The following is a 20,001-nucleotide window of genomic DNA, read 5'->3' on the forward strand; positions in this document are numbered from 1 at the left end:
ATACGATTTGTTTAGTCATCTAACAGTTTTGTGAAGTGATGTTACCCTCCTCGATCACCTTCGAAAAAAAAAGCAGGACTTTAGATAGTCATCTTAAAATCTATACTAATACTTGTAATATACTGTTTTGATAGAAATTGATGAGAAAAACTTGGGCAGGTCCAGGTACCATATTAGCCCCACACCCCCGAAAGAGTGCTCCTGTATTCTAAACCCCCAGGACAAACACAAACACACACACACGCACACACCCGTGTCGTACGACTCTGGGGTGGCTGTCGTATTGAATGGCGTAAAAAGAGGTAATAGGTGTGGAGCATCAAAGGCATTTGGTGGTTGGGGTCTTGGGGATATGGTTTGAGGCTTTGCTCTACGATAAATATGACTATTTCTCATCCGAAATCTCTTTTCTTTTTTAAGGGGGTCAACAAACCCTAGAGAAGTGTCTCCACAATTTTGAGAAACACTTGGTGGCTCCGCTCCTAATTCCCCTTGCCTTTTTTAGAACCCGTTTATAACCTTGATTTCTCTGGGGATCATCATGTCTGGGAAAGAAAAAAAAATGTTTCGCTCCCCCCCCCCTTCCCCTTGACTACCTTGGATCCGTTTCTTATGAGAATAAGGGTGAGATTACTTCCTTTTGAATCATGCATTTTACCTTTTCCTTAATGAGATCATTTTAACATGCACTCACTTACCTCCTGATATAGCAGAATTATTACACGCAGGGTCAAAAGATCCGACAGCGCAATACTCCAGTTGATTCGCATTACCAGTGGTGAAGCACCAAGTAGTGAGTCCAAGTCCACCTGGGTTTCTGCAATAGTTGTGGTCCAATGTCTCATCGGCTAAGTTCCCGTTGTACAGAAACGAGGGCCAGTTTTGCCAGCGTGTGCTCCATGTTTGACAGGTAAAGCCTGAGCTCGTCTGCGATAGGTATCCCCTGTAGTTGATTCCCGTTGGATCACTTTCGCAATCACATGTTGCTATTAAAGTAAATAAAAATACGAAGCTGTCCCATAAAACTTTATATTCCTAATCCATCCTTATTATGTGATGCCTTTAAATCACATGTAAATCTTTGTTTTAAAAAGGAAGTCCACTATGATATTAATTTGGTTATAATAGAATTAGAAAAACTAGATGAAAGGGGGTCAGTGAAAGTTTGAGCAAATTCCGACAAAAAATACAAAAGTTACTCTCTAAAAAATATCGAGTGATCACGGACGTCACTCCTCTGGAGAGTGAAAATGTAGTGAAAATAGAGTGAACATTCACTCTTTTCTTCTTAGAGAGCACTCTAAAATCAATCGATTTTCACTCCTAAACAAGTGATCACGGACGTCACTCCCAAGAAAGTGAAAATAGAGTGAAAATTCACTCTTTTTTTTAAAGAGAGTATGAATTTCCGAAGTTGCGATCAATTAAACACAAATTGGTAACACTGTCTGTGACGTATGTTGCGATTTCCTTTACAATTTACTCTGTACAAACAAGGTTAAACTTCAACTTTTTCGTTATTGATGACGGAATATATCCATACCGGAGTTGTATAGAAACAAATTTGCAATAAATATGTTTAGGATGCACGTATAACTTCGTACTTGTTGCGCACGAAGCATCATTTTGATTACGCTATTTGTTTTTAAGATTCTTTTTATTGCTAACATTACAAGATTTCTAACATAACAAAATAAGATATCATGGCAAAAACAGTCATAATCATATATGTGAACTTCAACGGACGTTTAGACATACCGAAATGAGGAAGGGTAATCCTCCCTGCCCTCCCTGTCTAGCCCCTCCCCCGCCCCCCATTATAATTATGCATAATTATTACCTGCGCTAATTGAGCATGCAAATGCAAAGAGCACATACATTAGTTATTAAAAGCAACGTTTGAAGTGTTCAGTTTGATTACGTTTGTTTTATAATTTCACTGCACGTCAAAGATCATGCCGCTTTCTGACGCAATCATTGTCAACAAAATGACGCATCGTATTAAAAAAAGGCTAATTTTTTTTCATTTTTTCTTGTCTCATCATGTCTTGGGAAGTGCACTTATAATTCTAAATTAAAAGGAAACCATCGTTAATTCTTACCACTTTGACTGGTGTTGGTCTCTCCAGAACTGGATCCAGTCTGTAGATTATCATGGTTCGTATATGAAAAAAAAAAAATTGTAAGTCTTTGGCAGCAGTTATTCCAGACATAATAGATATTAATTTACCACAGATGATAATAATACAATAAAATATTGAGAACTTTTTTCATATGTATATTATAACAAGTTGGTTCAAATCAAGCATATTATATAGCGATGATGAATACAAAATGATATAAAAGTATAACGAAAAAGAATAAAGTGGTTATGAAGAACAATATTATGTAAAGCAACAGATGAAAAATAGTAAAAATTAAATAAAGCTGAACATAAATTAGCTTAAGATTAACAAATTACCAAGGGATGGATATATTTACAATATGGAGAGGCTTCATAGAAATGCTGCCAGGTTTTCCTCTGTTCAATATGAATAATTAAAAAAAATCATGATAGTATTCCAAAGGAATGAAGCATACCACCTGTCTATATGACCTGGAATTGGAAAGGGCATTGTTTTTTTTTTGTTTTTGTTTTGTTAGTATAAGCACTACACTTCTCAAACTACTGAATTGCAGTTCTAGACAGATATGATTACATTTTATACCTATCACGTGGGACAAAAGAACCAAACACCATTCCAAATGGTCCTTTGCATACTAAATTCATCGGCTTGAGCGACATGTTACTTATCCCTGGTAAAAGGATACAAAAACACGTTAGGACGCCAATGCGGCGCCTGGTGGGGGGGGGGGGGGGGGGGTTATCCCCATGCGTGAGTGAATACACACTACATAGCTAGAAAAAGCGTTAGCTCTACACAATTTATCATCAACCATTTTAAACCCTAATCCAAATTAATATTATTTTTAAAACACGGCTTACTATATTGCAGTAAGATCCGTCCCATCCTGAGTGACAAACCCTTGCTCCTGTAGTATCATTACAATCATAATGGCCTTCACAGTTGTCTCTCGCTAAACAATAAGTGCCGCAGCCTGAAGATGTTCCGTAGTAATGCACATCACAGTAAACCTTAACTGCAACGACCAATCTAACAAACAGAATAAAAAGAACAAAAATAGTTAGCTTTCCTATTTGAAAATGCTGTTCTTTTCTAAATATCAGTTCCAAAGAAGCATGATTTGTTCTATCTAAAGATAGTGCATGATTAAACTAATTACAAGTATCATGAACACAATCATCAATCAAATCATGTATTATTTGGAGTTGGATATTGAATTATCCTTAAAACCAACTTAGCTTTTCTAAAACGTAAATTTCATGAAAGTTTTACATAGATGCAAAGCTGATGTGTTACTACTCGTTAGTCTTGTTTGGATGTTTTCTAGTACATTCAGTTTGATCATGGACAGATGAATGGCTCTTCGTCTGCAAACTTCACCTTTGATTGTACATGCGGCTATGTTAATGTAATCTTCAAAATATACCATTAATACCATTAGGATTTTGATATATTCACGATCTATTATTATACACCTGTTCGTATAGTTTAAAAAAAACAGCACATCAGCATCTTCTTCAGATTCCAAGACCCCAGTTACCTTGACAGTTGAAAACTATAATATCATTAGAGAGTTCCGAATCCAAGTTGAAATCCTACCTTCTTTTACAGCACTGCTCGACATGAAAACTCATTCGGATTCTTATCTATTTTGTTTTCCCTCGTGTGCCTCGGAATAGAAGTTCTAGAAAGATGGCGCAATACGAATGCCTAGTGCCACTAAATGAATAATCTCAAAGATGAATACAATTGGTGTATTAATTTTGAAGATGGACACTACAAGTTGAGTTTACTCACAGCGATGTTCCTGCTCCACCCAGGTTTACGGTGTCCTCTATTGCCAAAGCTGATGTTGGATCGGGAATACACATGTAATTGAATTGCTTGTATTGATTAGTTGCACCAATAGCCCAAACTTCAATCTTGAACCTAAATCCAGTCTATGGAAGATACAAAATGAACTTTAAAAAAAATAGCAATACCCGGGCAACCGTCACCTCACGGTTATAACGGCAACGAGATTGGCTGAATGTGTAATTTGTATTTCATGTCTGTATATTATATGTGATTGCGAAGTCTTTCTTACCATAATAAACTTGCTTTTCTTTGCTCACTCCCTTCACCTGCTTGCGAAATCTAGAAACTGAAAAGTTGATATTCGGGCTAGCCCCTGTGGCGAAAATGACCCGTGCAAACTGTACGGATTATCATGTATGCAAATGCAGGCATTCGTATCGGTGAACTTAATGGTATTAATATTCCCCAAGGGAGTGGAGATGGTGCACATCGTGCGTGAATGGATCCGATCACCGGGTTAAAAATATTTGTAAAGCGCTTAGAGACGGTTATCGTATTAAGCGCTATATATAAATTTCACATTACTACTATTATTATCATGATTATTATTATCATTATCATTTTCTCATTATTATTATTATAATTATAATCATTATTTTTATTATTATCATTATTTTCACTATTATCCATTATTCTTATCACCATTCTTACTTTTTTTTTCTAAATGTACTCACCGACCATGAGTCAATAGTCAATACAATGGGCCGTATGCATAAAAAGTAGCAATTGCTTGTGCTAGCCTTTTACTTGAATCCGTATGCATAAACATAAGCAATTGCTTGCATGCAAATGCTTTTGCTAGCAAGCACAAGCAATTGCTTGATGTCCGCAAGCAATTGCTTAAAGATCAAGCAATTGCTTAAAAACGTATGCATAAAACGAACCTTTTGCTTGTTCTTATAAGCAATTGCTTACGCTTTTCAAGCTCCGTCATAGCAGCTTGAGCTCTTGCTTAATCGGGACGTTCGCGGTTAAGCATCATGTTTATGCTCGTTAGAGAAAAACCAAAGTTGTACAGGAGTAGAATAAATCGAGAAGAAATTGCTCCCGAGACCTATCGGAAACTATTCCGTTTCGACAAAGAGAACTTTGAGTGGTTAGCACACAGGTTCATACCTGAACATGATGAAAAACGGGGAGGATGTCTGACAACGGTGGAGAGCATGGAGGCCACGCTCCACTACTTGGCGAAACCCGCCTTTGTTCTCCCATGAATGATGTTCGCACCGGCGTGACGTCGCTATTGTTGAGATCGTAAGCAATTGCTTGCTGGAGGCAAGCAAAAGGTTTGAGCACAAGCAAAATGTTATGCATACGGATTTAAGCAATTGCTTGAGCTTGATCTTTTGCTTGACAAGCGATTGCTTGTGCTTGAAGCAATATTGCTTGCAAGCAATTGCTACTTTTTATGCATACGGCCCAATAGGGTTGTCTAGATTGCTGGGTAGAGATGAAGGGTAGTAATGATCACCGTTGTTTGAATTCAGGGGGCGTATTTGGAATTTGCCATATGGACAATCGGTCATATCTCCACCCCTGAGTAAAGACAGATATTAAAGGGGATGAAGGCTAAACATGTGAGGAAAATGCAGTAGGATAGTAAAACTTGATTATTGCAATTCCAGTGAGTATAGAATCTTCGTTTTTAGACTGTAATACTGGGTCGTCGATCAACATAATGAAGTGGTTAAATGAGCATATACACATTCAGATGTATAGGAGTTCAATATATGCGGTGATACATGTTATTCAACGGTGAAATGAGAATGACTTTGGGCTAATAAGTAACCTCTTGTCTTAATTTGTTTATTAAACTGTCTTCAATAAAGGGTCTTCTATTCAAACTTCTGCCGTATGAATATTACAGATAATAATTTAATCACTCATCATCATCACCATCATCATCACCATCAGGAAATCATATAAACAGCAACAAAATTTATCGGCTAAAAACAAGGTTTCTTCGCTGCTTCGAATGAAGCTCGGTACTGCTCTCTTTAATGTTGATGCACTTGGAAATGTCTTCTTTATGATACCCTGTATGAAAATAAAATTACCTTTCGATAAAAACAGGTGTTTGGATGAAATTGGGAAAATGTGGTGCCTATTATAGCTATAAAAGTATAAGACAGAACTAAATGCCATCATGGATCTTCTTACTTTTTGAAGACTTTGAAGCAGAGATCGAACCCGAAAAGTTCTATCTGACCGGTGTGTCCGAATTCTACCAATCTGAATGACACTTTCACCCTGCCATGGACCTGTAATGTGAGAGAAAAGATAAAGGCACAGTTTTACACGTGAAACAAATTTCGGTTGTAAACACAACAAAGAATAAGTTAACGATCCCAAACTGTGATAATATTACAGGTTCAACTCTCATTGAGGTTCATCATGCAGACGCTTGTTGCTCATTTTCTGCATGCGTACACGACAAAATTGATTCCTTTTAGAGTTATTTTCATAGGTGCGTACGAGGCAAGGGTGAGGGATAATAATAATAATAATAATAATAATAATAATAATAATAATAAAAAATAATAATAATAATAATAATAATAATAATAATAATTAGCTTTTATATACAAATGCCTCTAAGCGCTTTACAACTATACTATTGGAGAGGCTGCATCACTTTCCTCCCCCTTCCGATAATTTAAAAGTATTAATATTCGAGATGTTGTCATTTCAAATCTGGGTAATAGTCACCTTATCAGGCAGAGATTGGTTTTATAAATATTATGAAATTAAATATATCTTTTTGTTTTAGATTTTTAGTCATATTCTTTACTAGTTTTCCAAACCATTGAAGGGAACACGATTTCAGGAAATGAAAGATGTGATTATGATAATTATTATAATAAGTATCCGACTCCTCCTTGGCATTTTTTAAAACCAAATGTTTCTTTTAGTATACATGATCAAGTGAAAAGGAAAGAGTCGCTTCCAATACAGCACTTAAATTGTGCATTAAAAACATTTCAACAAAATGGAACAGTTACTGTTTGAAAATATATACAGATCGATCCAAACTTGATGATGGGCTAACAGATACAGCTTTTTATATTCCAAAATTTAAGATACTAGTATAGTAGAGGTTATACCATAGAACCCCCCCCCCCAGTAAATATTATGACTGCCGTACTGACTGCGATCATCTTAGCATTATGGATAGACGACTATCTTTTAGTATCTGTAGTCAGTGGCGTACGCAGGATTTTTTTAAGGGGGGGGGGGGGGTTAACATTTTGAAATCGGGCCAAAAATCTCGCTACGACTCAGCCAGCCGCAGAATAAGCGGGGGGGGGGGGGGGGGGAGGAAATATATATATATATATATATATATATATATATATATATATATATATTTTGGTCCCAAAATTCGAAAAAGCGACTGATCGACATTCCGTTCCGTTGGGGGGGGGGGGGGGGGGGGTTAAAGTCACCTTTTTTAGGTCATCCATTTAATAGGATTTAAAAAAAAAAAGATTTATTACAAAAAAAATAATCAAAAATCAAAAATCAAAACTCAAAAGGGAGGGGGGGGGGGGTCCCAAAACATACACATAAAAAAACTGAAATGGGGGTTAACCCACTATCCCCCCCCCCCCCCCCCCCCCCTGCGTACGCGCCTCAGACAAATACCACTCACTGTAGCTGGTTATTGATAACTAACTTTGCCAAGGTGATGTAAAGAGCAAATTGTATTAAAATATATATATATATATTATATTTAGGTCTATGCGCCAATGTTTATTTGTGTATTTACACAAATTGATTGAATGGAAACTGTGAAACTCATTGGCGACCATTCGTGGAGCAATATTGAAAAAAAGTGAAACCCTCAAATGACTGAATCAATATTTGAGCCAGAGAAAAAGAAACAGCGCCATCTAATCAACATTAATGAATGAATCGAAGAAAATCTCCCAAAACAATCGTGTTAATTGGCTCTAATTGACCACATCTACAATACAAGGAGGTCATGAATAAGCATGTAATAGGGACTTTTAGATTTGTGTGGACTGATACGTGTGACGTCCATTCAAGGCAGTGCATTAAAAGGACGTCGATCGTAGCAATCCACATTATCTTCGTGCAAATCTAAAAGTCCCTAATGACGTCGTTTCAGTTACATGAATAGGGACTTTTTTTTTTTTCTTTGCTGCTAGACTAACCTTAAGCAGAACGTCTGATACGGCGCCTATACACCGATTCGGGCGACTTCTGGTGGAAGTGCGCCCTCATAAGGTGACGCCATAACTGGGGGGCGTCTGACTGCAGCTAGCTAGCTTACATTGCAACGGGTATGCTAAACCTATACCGAACCTCGCCCAGGCCGGCCAGGGTCGCTGCTCCGCTAGCTAGTAACCGCTCTCGAGCTCTCTGTACTGTCAGCTGGATCGGAGAAGCCCCCCAGTTATAGCGCCGCCACCAGCGGGCAGGTACATAAAACCCCCAAACCGAATCGGTGTATAATCACTGGTCTAGCTTTAGTCGTTGTTTTTTTATTATCGACCATGAATCCGTGGCAGTTTTTCGTACGAAAAAACCTCATGAATACGAAATGAACTCAACCAATCAGAAACACGTATGGAGAAGAGTCTATGCATATGCATTTTATAAATCACGTGACATTACGTCATTTTCTTCATCCAAGATGGCGGGTAGTTCATGCGACGACGATCTTCTACGAGAAAGTTTATCGTATGCGGCCAACAAACTAGGCATTCCTAATGGAAAATTCAGAGAACTGCAGGAATCCGCTATTCGTAGCGTTATTGAAGCCGGCAGGGATATTTTTGTTGCATTATATCTGATTGGTCGAACGTAACATAGGTGTACCTTATTTGGTAGGGCTGTTGAATGATTCATAGATCCGCCATTTAGAATATATATGAATATTGATTAGCTAGACCAGTGATTATAGGCGGTGAGCCGCTTCGCGACTCACGGTTCGTAGTCTCGCCGTATCAGACGTTCTGCTTAGGGTTAGTCTAGCAGCAAAGAAAAAAGCTCGGCACTCCGCCTAGATTATAGGCTAACGTCCTTTTAATGCACTGCCTTGAATGGACGTCACACGTATCAGTCCACGCAAATCTAAAAGTCCCTTTTATTTAGTTCTTGGCCTCGCGCATACGTACATGTACGTACGTGCAGATTGAGGTCATGTATGAAGGTGGCACCTTGTAGCACAATGGCGCCGTCAAATCAGGGGCAAAATTTGACCATTTTAATATACAGTAGTTGTATTGTCTGTGTTTTTTGCGGCAGTAGTATTTGAGTGTTGAGTATAGTTATAGATTTTTTATTTTTAAAACGTGTTTATCCAAACTTGGCGATTCTTATTATCGTCTCTGTAGGCTACTCCAAACAAAGAGCACGTGGTCAACTCGGTCGCCGGTCAAAAACCTCCCTGCGACCCCTCTCCCTCCCCCCCCCCACCCCGTTTGAAAAAAAGAAGACATAAAATACCTTTAAAATGGGGATTTTTCAATGAACTGCAAACCTGCCAAAATGAAATCATTATTTCTCAGCATTGGTAACAAATAGAAACGAGATGAGAAACGAGATGCGAAAGAATGAACGCCATGGCGACCAGAAGTACAATGACTCGTGCACGACATACACATATCATCATTATCCATTCAATGAGTCATGGCATGAACACCGCTATAAGTATAATCGTTGAAAACCGATATGATTAGGATAAGTAGGTAATCATCAACTGATAAATTCAGTGTCGAGAAAGAGCAAGTATATAATAATGGAGGAAAAGTGATGTGTATCAATTATTCAAAACCAATTTCTGCCAATTTCCGAAAAAAGGGGGGATTAAAAAGAAAGAAATGGCCTCGAGAGTATACGTGTTTTCACCTCCCTGTAGATGTGCCCGCCTACCTCTACTAGTGCCCGAGGGGAGGGTACAGCTAAGGTTGTATACAATGTATTGCATATGCATATGTAAAGCTTGAAATAGAGCTGCCTAAGATACAAACGAGTTTCACAAATATCAATTCATTTTCTTTTCATTCATTTTACTCGAGTATACGTGTTTTTACGTATTCAAAACTTCACCTCCCTGCATATACAGTGTGAATAAAAAAAACTCTCGCAAACAATGCCTCCTGTTCATCCAAGCGTGAACACATACCACACAAAAACGATACCAAATGATTTGGGATAAAACACTCTTTTATAAGATGTATAATAATTTACTATTCATACATGATTTTTAAAATAGTTAGTAATTTACAGGTGTAAACTTTTGTTTTGACTCACACGGTAGTGTCGCAATACAGGTAGAGTATTGTGATGGCTAAGTAGGTATCTACCATGCTCACATCTAGCTGTACAATTTTCTGCGTCTGGTCCATGGCCGAGTTTGCAAAAAAGCACAATAATAATATTACAAGCCTTTATATGCTCAACATTGGTCAAAACGTCATTACATTTAAGAAACATGACTTTTTAAATTCAAACATGTGCATTTTTGTTTCAAATGAGAGATTGATTGATTGCTTTTATTCATATTCGATGCAAAAATAACAAAGCATAATACATGTTACAAACATTGACATATCTTAAGGTTAATCGTGAATCAAAGTAATTAATAACATAAAAGAATGTTATATAAATGTTCAAGATGCTTTCATTTCTACTTTGCTGTTGCTTACTGTGAGATGAAATTAAAATGTATGTGTCAAACCTAGACAAAAGAAAGAATCCATTGTGATGGTATTTGGTTGTGCTGCTTGTGCATGATGTTTTGAAACAAAATAATGTTATGCGGTTGGAAGAAGGTTAGCAAGGAGGAACTTTTTCGAAACGAAAGTTTGTTTTGTTTGCTTATAGGTTAGTGGCTGTATATTCGATGAACTTGTAATGGATTTCTGTAAAGAACTGTGGAAATATAAATACCGAAAATACACTCTTAAGAAATACAACCTAGCAATAGAGAGAGTTTGGTTGATGTTCATCAAAAATGTACTCTTATTACCGATATTATGTCCTGGGATTTATTTTATTACATATTTAGGCAAACAGTGTAAATCTAAATATTGTATTACGTCAAAGTATTGGATATTTAATCCTTTCCACTGAATACATTATCTTTCACAAATAATATGATTCATTTGTTTTACTTTTGGCAACCCCCCCCCCCCCTCCGTAAGAAAAAATGAAGACAAAAATACCTTTAAAGGGAAATTTTCACTGAACTGCAAACCTGCCAAAATGAAATCATTATTTCTCAGCATTGGTAACAAATAGAAACGAGATGAGAAACGAGATGAGAAAGAATGAACGCCATGGCGACCAGAAGTACAATGACTCGTGCACGACATACACATATCATCATTATCCATTCAATGAGTCATGGCATGAACACCGCTATAAGTATAATCGTTGAAAACCGATATGATTAGGATAAGTAGGTCATCATCAACTGATGAATTCAGTGTCGAGAAAGAGCAAGTATATAATAATGAAGGAAAAGTGATGTGTATCAATTATTCAAAACCAATTTCTGCCAATTTCCGAAAAAAGGGGGGATTAAAAAGAAAGAAATGGCCTCGATAGTTTACAACGTCACTAGGCCTATATCATTTATAAAAAAATGAAACATGACAGTGATGAAGCTCGATTCATCTGAAAGCTAATACTAATATCAAATATAAAAATGTTCATTCACAAATAGACATGCAATTATTAAACTGGGAGGAAGAAAACAGAAAGAAGAAAGTGGCCTCCAATAAGAGAAAGACCCACGAGAAGAAGAAGATAACGAAAGATGACCAAAATACAAATTGGTTTCACAAATATCAATTCAACTTTTCTTCATTGAGTTTCTTTTGATTACATGTGTTTTACCTAGTCAAAACATCATCTCCTGTAGATCTGCCCGCCTACCTCTACATGTGCCCGTGGAGAGTGGAGGATCATCAGGTACATGTATATAGCTGGTGTTGTATATCGAATATCATTCACGATAATGATAATAATAATAAGATGTTTCTATACCGCATATTGTATAATGCCTCTAGGCAGTTTAGAAGGGAAATAGTTAATAAACTAGAAATTTAATTCGTCATGGGGACGAATTAGGTGGTCTGTCTTCAATTCCTATGTTCATGCTCATCTTTAATTCAATATTTACTACATTGAAAAAGGGAGAAGTTATATAGACATGTAAACAATGATGATCATGATGATGATCATGATGATGATAATCTTGATAGTAATGGTGATGACGATGATGATGATCATGGTGATGTTGATGATCATCATCAACAGACCATGATGACATCTGATTGAAAAAATGAGGGGACATTCAGATAGCGTAAAGTCTCAGCTACAACATACTCAAAAATCAACAAAAATCAAGCTGAAATAACGGCGATATTGCTCGCAAAAGACAGGAATGTAGAATCCAGATTTAAGAAAAAGTCATCTCCCATAAGTAGTACAAGCAAAAAGTAATGGATCAAGCGATAATAGGGTAATAATAAATTAAATATAGTTGTTTATTACATTATTTGCGATTCTACGTGTTTTAATATTCAAATGAGATACAGTGAAAGGTCAAAAAGAAAAAAAAGTGAAGAAAAAAAATTGTTGGAGACGCCCGGACTCGAACCAGGGACCTCGATGTCGGAAGTCAAGTGCCTTACCGATATACCAAAACATTTCCCATAGAGATTACACGTAAACGGAAAATAGAATTCTCAAATCCCACTTTGTAAGTGAAATATGAGCATGATCCCGGCATCTGATCGAAAAATAAAGGCCACATTTGTGATAGCTTATTGTCTCAGCTACAACATACTCAAAGCTCAGCGTAAACAAAGATAAAACGACGGAGATATTGCTCGCGAAAGACGAGAATGTAGAATCCAGTTTTCAGAAAAAGTCATGTCCCATAGAGAATACACGCAAAATGTGAAAAATTGACATGCCTCCTTTAATCTTTAAAATAAGCCATGATGCTTTTGTCAAAATGAAATATCGTGATAACTGCATTTGTAGAGAATATTCTCAGGTAGAACATATCAAAATTTGAAAGAAAAATGATCAATATTTACAGAGATACAATCAATTTTACAAAAATCTGCTGACGTCATAATATGAAAATTAAAATTTTGAGTTTGGAGGCCATTATGATGACGTCATGAGTTAATTGAGGGTCAAATGAGACATCAAATCATATCTCCAACTCATGCTTTTTCCAACCATGATATAAAAGTTGGGGTCAATTGACTATCTGAAGAGCTATTTTGATTTTTAAAATGGGATGTTTTTGATCAAATTTGCATTATATTGCCCATAGCAGTACGCGCGGATTTTGAACTTTGACGCGCGCTCACGGCCTTATGAAAGGTCAAAAGTGACTGAAATTAATGTAAATTATCATTTACGGTAAGAGGAATCTAAATCATGTAAACAAAATTGAATTTGACCTTTTCCGCGCGCGGGGACACGTACGGACGGAAAATTTTGAAATGCTTAAAATGACCTGATTCGTACTCTCCTTCAATAGTTAAGTGATTTTGAGCATTCTAAAATTTTGACGCGCATGTACGCGCGCGTCGTGACCTTTATGTGACCTTTGATGACATGACCTGTTGACCCTTGACCTGAAATATATGTGATATGAATATGAATGACCTTTGCTTTTGCATCATGAAGATATGATGAATAACGTGATTTCACAAAATGGCGCCTGGATGACGTCACGATGACCCGATGACCTTGAAAAGGTTACTGGAACGTCTTATGGCAATGACCTATGACTGTGCTAAAATTGAATGAAATTGACCAAACTGATCTTGAGTTATCCTGTTAACAAAAAAGTGTAGGAAATAAAAATAAAGAATAAACTAGACATAATACTTGTTTTGAACAAGTATAGGTGGGCTGGTCAACTAAAATTTGAGACAAAATAGAGCAAAAATAAGCGAGATACTGCTAAAAAAACAATGTCATTGATGTAATGATGTAAACGAAATTCACCTTCCTTAGGCATAACACGCAACGTAAGAAATTTCTGATATGTGCCCTTTAATCGTAATTTTCACTATGATGAAGCATCAAAATGAAAAATGGTGTTGACTGAGCTTGTAGAGAATTGTCTCAGCTACATCATATCGAAATTTGGAAGAAAATTGATCAATATCTACAGAGATACAATCAATGTTACATAAATATGCTGACGTCATTATATGCAAATTCGTATTTTGAGTTCCAAGGCCATTATGATGATGTCACGATACACTTAATGGCCAAATGAGACATGGAATCATATTTCCGACTCATACTCTATCTAAAAATGAAAAAAACATTGAAGGTCACGGTTCAATAATGGATTTTGTATAGGCATGTTTTTGCCCATATATGCTATGTAATAAAAGAGCTCGCGCGCACGGACATTTATCTTGAATTGACGCTCATCTTGTTATTAATGGTCATAAAGAGATAAACATGGTATCAAATTCCTCGAAAAAATATGAGAAATATCATGAAAGAAAAAAAAATGGCGATTCTATGTTGTATAATGGTGTTACGCGCGAAAACGCGCGCGCATGTGCGTGCGCGCGATTTTTTATAAAATGCTTAAAATGACCTAAAACGTATGCAAAAAAAATTTGAGACGATTTTGAGCATTTAAAATTTTTGCGCGCGCACTGACGTGCGCGTTTTTTGACCTGAAATTGACCGGACTGATATTGACCTTGATCATGATAAATATGAATGAGAAATACCTTTTGGTTATGAAGATATGATCATAAGATGATTTTCAGAAAATTTCACAAAATGGCGCCTAGATGACGTCATCAGTCAAGGTCAAGATTGAAAACCTTACCGTGTCTTGTCCATATGCCTATACATATGTGTGCCAAATATCAAAGCATTTGATTGAACCATTTCAAAGTTATCTTGCTAACAAAAAAGTAGGTCAAAATAAGAAAAATAAACTAGATTTGTAATACTTGTTTGGAACAAGTATAGGTGGGCTGGTCGAACTAAAATTTGAGACAAAATAAAGGGTACATTTGAGATAGCTTATTGTCTCAGCTACAACATACTTGAAGTTCAGCGTAAACGAAGCTAAACGACAGAGATATTGCTCGCGAAAGAATCCAGTTTTGAGAAAAACTCATGTCCCACAGAGAATACACGCAAAATGTGAAAAATTGACATGCCTTTTTTAATCGCGAAAATACTCCCTGATGCCTTTGTCAAAATGAAAATTTGACCAATTTTATTTGTAGAGAATGTTGAAGACAATCGATCAATATTTACAGAGAAACAATCAATTTTCCGTAAATATGCTGACGTCATAATATGCAAATTGAAATTTTGAGTTTGGAGGCCATTATGATGACGTCATGAGTTAATTGAGGGTCAAATGAGACATGAAATCATATCTCCAATTCATACTGTATCAAAATATGACCCAAAAATTGGGGTCACCTTGCATCCTAAAGGGCTACAATGGATCTTGTATAGGCATGTTTTTGCCCATATATGCTATGTATTACAAGAGCTCGCGCGCACGGAAATTTATGTTAAACGGTCGATCATTCCATTATTAATAGTCATAAAGAGACAAGCATGGTATCAATTTGTTTGTAAAAATATGTGGAATATTATGAAAGAAAAAGAATGGCGATTCTATGTTGTGTAATAGTATTACGCGCGAAAACGCGCGCGCCGCGCACATGCGCGTGTGTGTGGGCGATTTTTTAAAAATGCTTAGAATGGCCTAAAACGTATGTAAAATGATTTTGAGATGATTTTGAGCATTCAAAAAATTTGCGCGCGCATTAACGCGCGGACGTACGCGCACGCGCGCGTTTTTTGACCTGAAGTTGACCGGACGGATATTGACCTTGATCATGATAAATATGAATGAGAAATAGCATTTGGTTATTAAGATATGATCATGAGTTGATTTTTGTAAAATTTTACAAAATGGCGCCTAGATGACGTCATCATTGAAGGTCAATGTTGAAAACGTTAGTGTGCTTTGTACATATGCCTATACATATGTGTGCCAAATTTCAAGGCATTTTATCGAGCCATTTTCTCGTTATCTTGCTAACAAAAAAGTGGTTAGAAATAAGAAAAATATTTAATAAATAAATAAATAAATAAATAAATAATAAAGGCAATTCTAACGAAATTATAAGGTGGTCTGTACGTTATACAGCCCACCTGATAAATAATAATAATAAAGGCAATTTTAACAAAAATATAAGGTGGTCTGTATTAGATACAGCCCACCTGATAATAAAGGCAATTTTAACAAAAATATAAGGTGGTCTGTATTAGATACAGCCCACCTGAAAACAATAGGTGATCTGTCGTTGACAGACCACCTAATAAAGGTAACAAAATTAGCATTACAAATAACATCAAATCAATTAACATTAAAACTTTGCAAATAAAAATAATACATGTACATAATTACAAATCACTTACAATCAAAATACAAATGTTCCAGGCGCGTACGCAGGATATTTTCGAGGGGGGGGGGGGGGGTTAAAATTTGAAAATCACGCCGAAAATTTCGCAACGACTCAGCCAGCCGCTGAATAAGCGGGGGGGGGGGGGGGGGGGGTAGAGGACAATTTTTTTTTTTTTTTTTTTGGAGGGGGTCCAAAAATTTCGCAACACAGCCGAGGGGAGGGGGGGGGGGGGGTAAGAGGACTTTTTTGTGTGTGTTTCTCAAAATATGAAAATTTGGCCGGTCGATTTTCGTTTCGTTTGGGGGGGGGGGGGGTAAGGTCAGTTTTTGGGGATCAGCCATTACTACAATTTTTTTAAAAATTGAAATAAAAAATAAAAGGGGGGGATTTCCTCAAAAACACACACATAAAAAAGTTATAGGAGGGGTTTTACCCCCCCCCCCCTGCGTACGCGCCTAAATGGTTCATACAAGTATCATACGTTAATCTACAAATAATAAAGGCAAACGGTCAGTGGAGTATTCAGGGCTTTATAAAGAAATATGTTTTTAGCATTGTTTTAAATGTATTTAAAGAACTAGCATTGCGAATTTGAAGGGGGAGATTGTTGCAAAGAAATGTAGCTGCATAAACGTAACGGCGTTGACCGTAGGCCTATCATTTGCAAGAATAGATGTACAGGATGAAATAAAGCTTCCTATATACAAATGAGTTTCACACAGATCAATTCAACTTCTTTCCATTGAACTTCTTTGGAGCACACGTAAGTGTTCAAAACATCACCTCCCTGTAGATGTGCTCGTTGCCGTCACCGTAACTGCGGCGAATTTGACCCTTGTTGACCAGTGATTTGGAGGTATGCGGAAAATGCGGGTTTAATTTGCATTTGTGCAATACCGATATGGAATTACTATAAATTCCGTTATATTTGCATTATACGTTCATTGAGCTTTCCATAGATGTAAGGTTGTATTTTCATCGGATGGGGTCTTCCAGTGACGTATCATCTTTGCCAGGGACAGGCATAACTATAAATTGAACCCATCGCCCAATGTTATCTACAAAACTGTGCAAGCGAAGGAAACGAGCGAGAAAATTACACTTACAATTGCATTAAGGATATTAATTAGTCATATACACGCTCCCCGAATATGAGATTTTCGGGCATCCTCAAATAACGAGCAAAAAAAAAAGACAGATTGGTTCCTTTCCACAGAGGTGAAAAATCGTTAAAGACTTTTATGAATGTTATGAATTACAATTTTGTTGATACAAACACACACACCCACGCAACGCAACGCACGCCGTTGTACGTAAACACTCATCGCCCTCGTTCGAGAGTGGCTCATTTCAGATCAATCGGATAATTCTCTGTAGAATCGGATGAATATTTTGCAGAGCAATTAATGGATGCAGTTCCTATCAGGCATCTTGACCCGTTCATCGTGTTCTAAGTCAGCGGTGTACTATTCTGAAAAGAGGAGTTTTCCTGAAACTTCTGTGATTCAACATCTAGCGAAGATTGTTGAAATCGAGGTGTTTACACTCTTGATGCAATAAAAGGATAGTTGCCCGTGAATATATAACTGGATGGTGATTCCGCTTTGTTGCTCGAAATAAGACAGGTGAGTACGATTATTTACACGTTGGAGACTTTGTCGAAGAAAAAGTACTTTATAGGCACATCTATAACAAGGTTTTCTTCACGTTGAATGTTTGTTTATATCCATTTTAACCCTTGTTTTTAATTCCACGAGAGCTTAGATGTACAGCAAACTTTAGTTTTTTTTAGCCTGCAAAAAACAGCTCATGCCAGAGCACAAACTAAATTGGGTATCAGAAGGTTATTCGAGATACTTAGGAATAGATTTTTCGGTTCACTTAGTAGAGATGGTAAATCATAATTATACTGAAAAAAATTAAAGATATAAAACGCCAAATTATTTCATGGTCCAAACGAACCTTAACTGTCCTCGGAAGAATAACTGTAGTCAAATTTTTGTTGGTGCCAAAATTGAACTATTTATTGCTTTCACTTCCAGAACCGAATTCGCAAATTATGAAAGATATAAATGGTTCTTTGTATGCATTTATATGGGGTAACAAACCTGATAAAATCAGTAGAGAACAAATTTAATGTGTCAACTGTATAATAAAGGTGGGGTTAAGATGATTGATATTTACATTCGTGCTAAATCCCTGAAAATATCATGGATTAGAAGATTTGTAACTGATTCTCAGATAGAAAGTTTTACTTTTCACATGTTCAATTCATTCTTGCCCAAAACCTATTTTTTTCACCTGAATATGGGCTCACATTATTTTAGAAAATTAGCAGACTTGACTCCAAATCCATTTTGGAAAGAGATCCTTTTCGCTTGGTCAGACTTGGTCGAACTTCTTATTGACGACATTGCAAGTCAACCTCTCTGGAATAACCCCCACATTAAAATAAATGACAAAGTGGTATTGGGGGGGGGGGGCTTGGAATTTACGAGGAATACTGTGAATGACATCCTAAAAATAGATGGTTCCTTTTGTTCATATTTTGAGTTTCAGCGGAGATTTGACATACAAACAAATTTCCTCCAGTACTATGGTCTTTGTAATGCAATTCGGTCAGGTTTTAAAATGACTACACTTGTACATGTAGCTCCTAGTAAGGCCTTAGAACCTATCATTCCCTAAGCCGTGCACCTTGTGGTGAAAACAAATGTTGGTTGTTCACATATTTATCAGTCTTTGCTAAAAAAACAAAGTAAAAGAATGTAAAGCCCTTACAAAGTGGAAACGTTTTTTAGATTTTCAAGATGTACTTTGGGGTTCGTACTGTCAAATTCCATTTCAGTCAACAATAGATATCAACATGAGGTGGTTTCAAATCAAGATTTTAAATAGAATACTATATATGAAGGACAGTTTGTTAAGATTTGGTGTAGTGGCTGACAAGAAGTGTACTTTTTGTAGTAACAATGATGAAACTATCATACATGTTTTTTGCTTTTGTAACTATTCTAATGAAGTATGGTCGAATTTAGAGTTCTGGATATTTCGTAATACGGGGGAAAGGATCAAACTTACAAATCAAAATAAATTGTTTGGATTTTGCGGTAGCAATAATAATGCACTCAACTGTGTTCTGATGGTTGTAAGACAAGAAATATTTTCAGCTAAATTACGAAATCAATTACCATCATTTGATAGTACATGGACGCCGTTGTGTAAAGACGTGTTTTCTGACAGCTCCGGGCTGGTGCCAACTAATTTCACACTTTTCTACATACAACTGATACATAAGCGGGTTAATTACGTCAATCTACATTGTGTATGAATTGGACATCATTTCGTGCTCATTTTAATGAGATTTAGCTGTATTTTCGAATGACTTGAATCGACCTACAATTACCACCATGCCGCGTGACACCAGAGCTACTACACAGCAGTATGGATCAGCCCAAACCACCCCCTCCGACCAGCCCACTCTCGGTGAGCTTAAGGAGGACGTTATGAGACTCTCGGACGTACTTTGCAAGAAAATCGACGGTCTT

At 36.8% G+C, this 20,001-nt stretch overlaps 1 long non-coding RNA gene across 1 annotated transcript; it reads right to left on the reverse strand.

Annotated features, from left to right (window-relative positions):
- Positions 1–679: 679 nt before the first annotated feature.
- Positions 680–3,149, reverse strand: LOC115924275. Its single transcript, XR_004064252.1, has 3 exons — positions 2,987–3,149; positions 2,103–2,142; positions 680–986 (listed from the first exon to the last, which is right to left on the reverse strand). It is a non-coding gene; the product is annotated as an uncharacterized LOC115924275 (long non-coding RNA).
- Between the last annotated feature and the right edge of the window lie 16,852 nt (positions 3,150–20,001).

The sequence above is a fragment of the Strongylocentrotus purpuratus genome, unplaced genomic scaffold (assembly GCF_000002235.5).
Source record: "Strongylocentrotus purpuratus isolate Spur 01 unplaced genomic scaffold, Spur_5.0 spur5_scaffold_15, whole genome shotgun sequence".
NCBI classification, from domain to species: domain Eukaryota; kingdom Metazoa; phylum Echinodermata; class Echinoidea; order Camarodonta; family Strongylocentrotidae; genus Strongylocentrotus; species Strongylocentrotus purpuratus.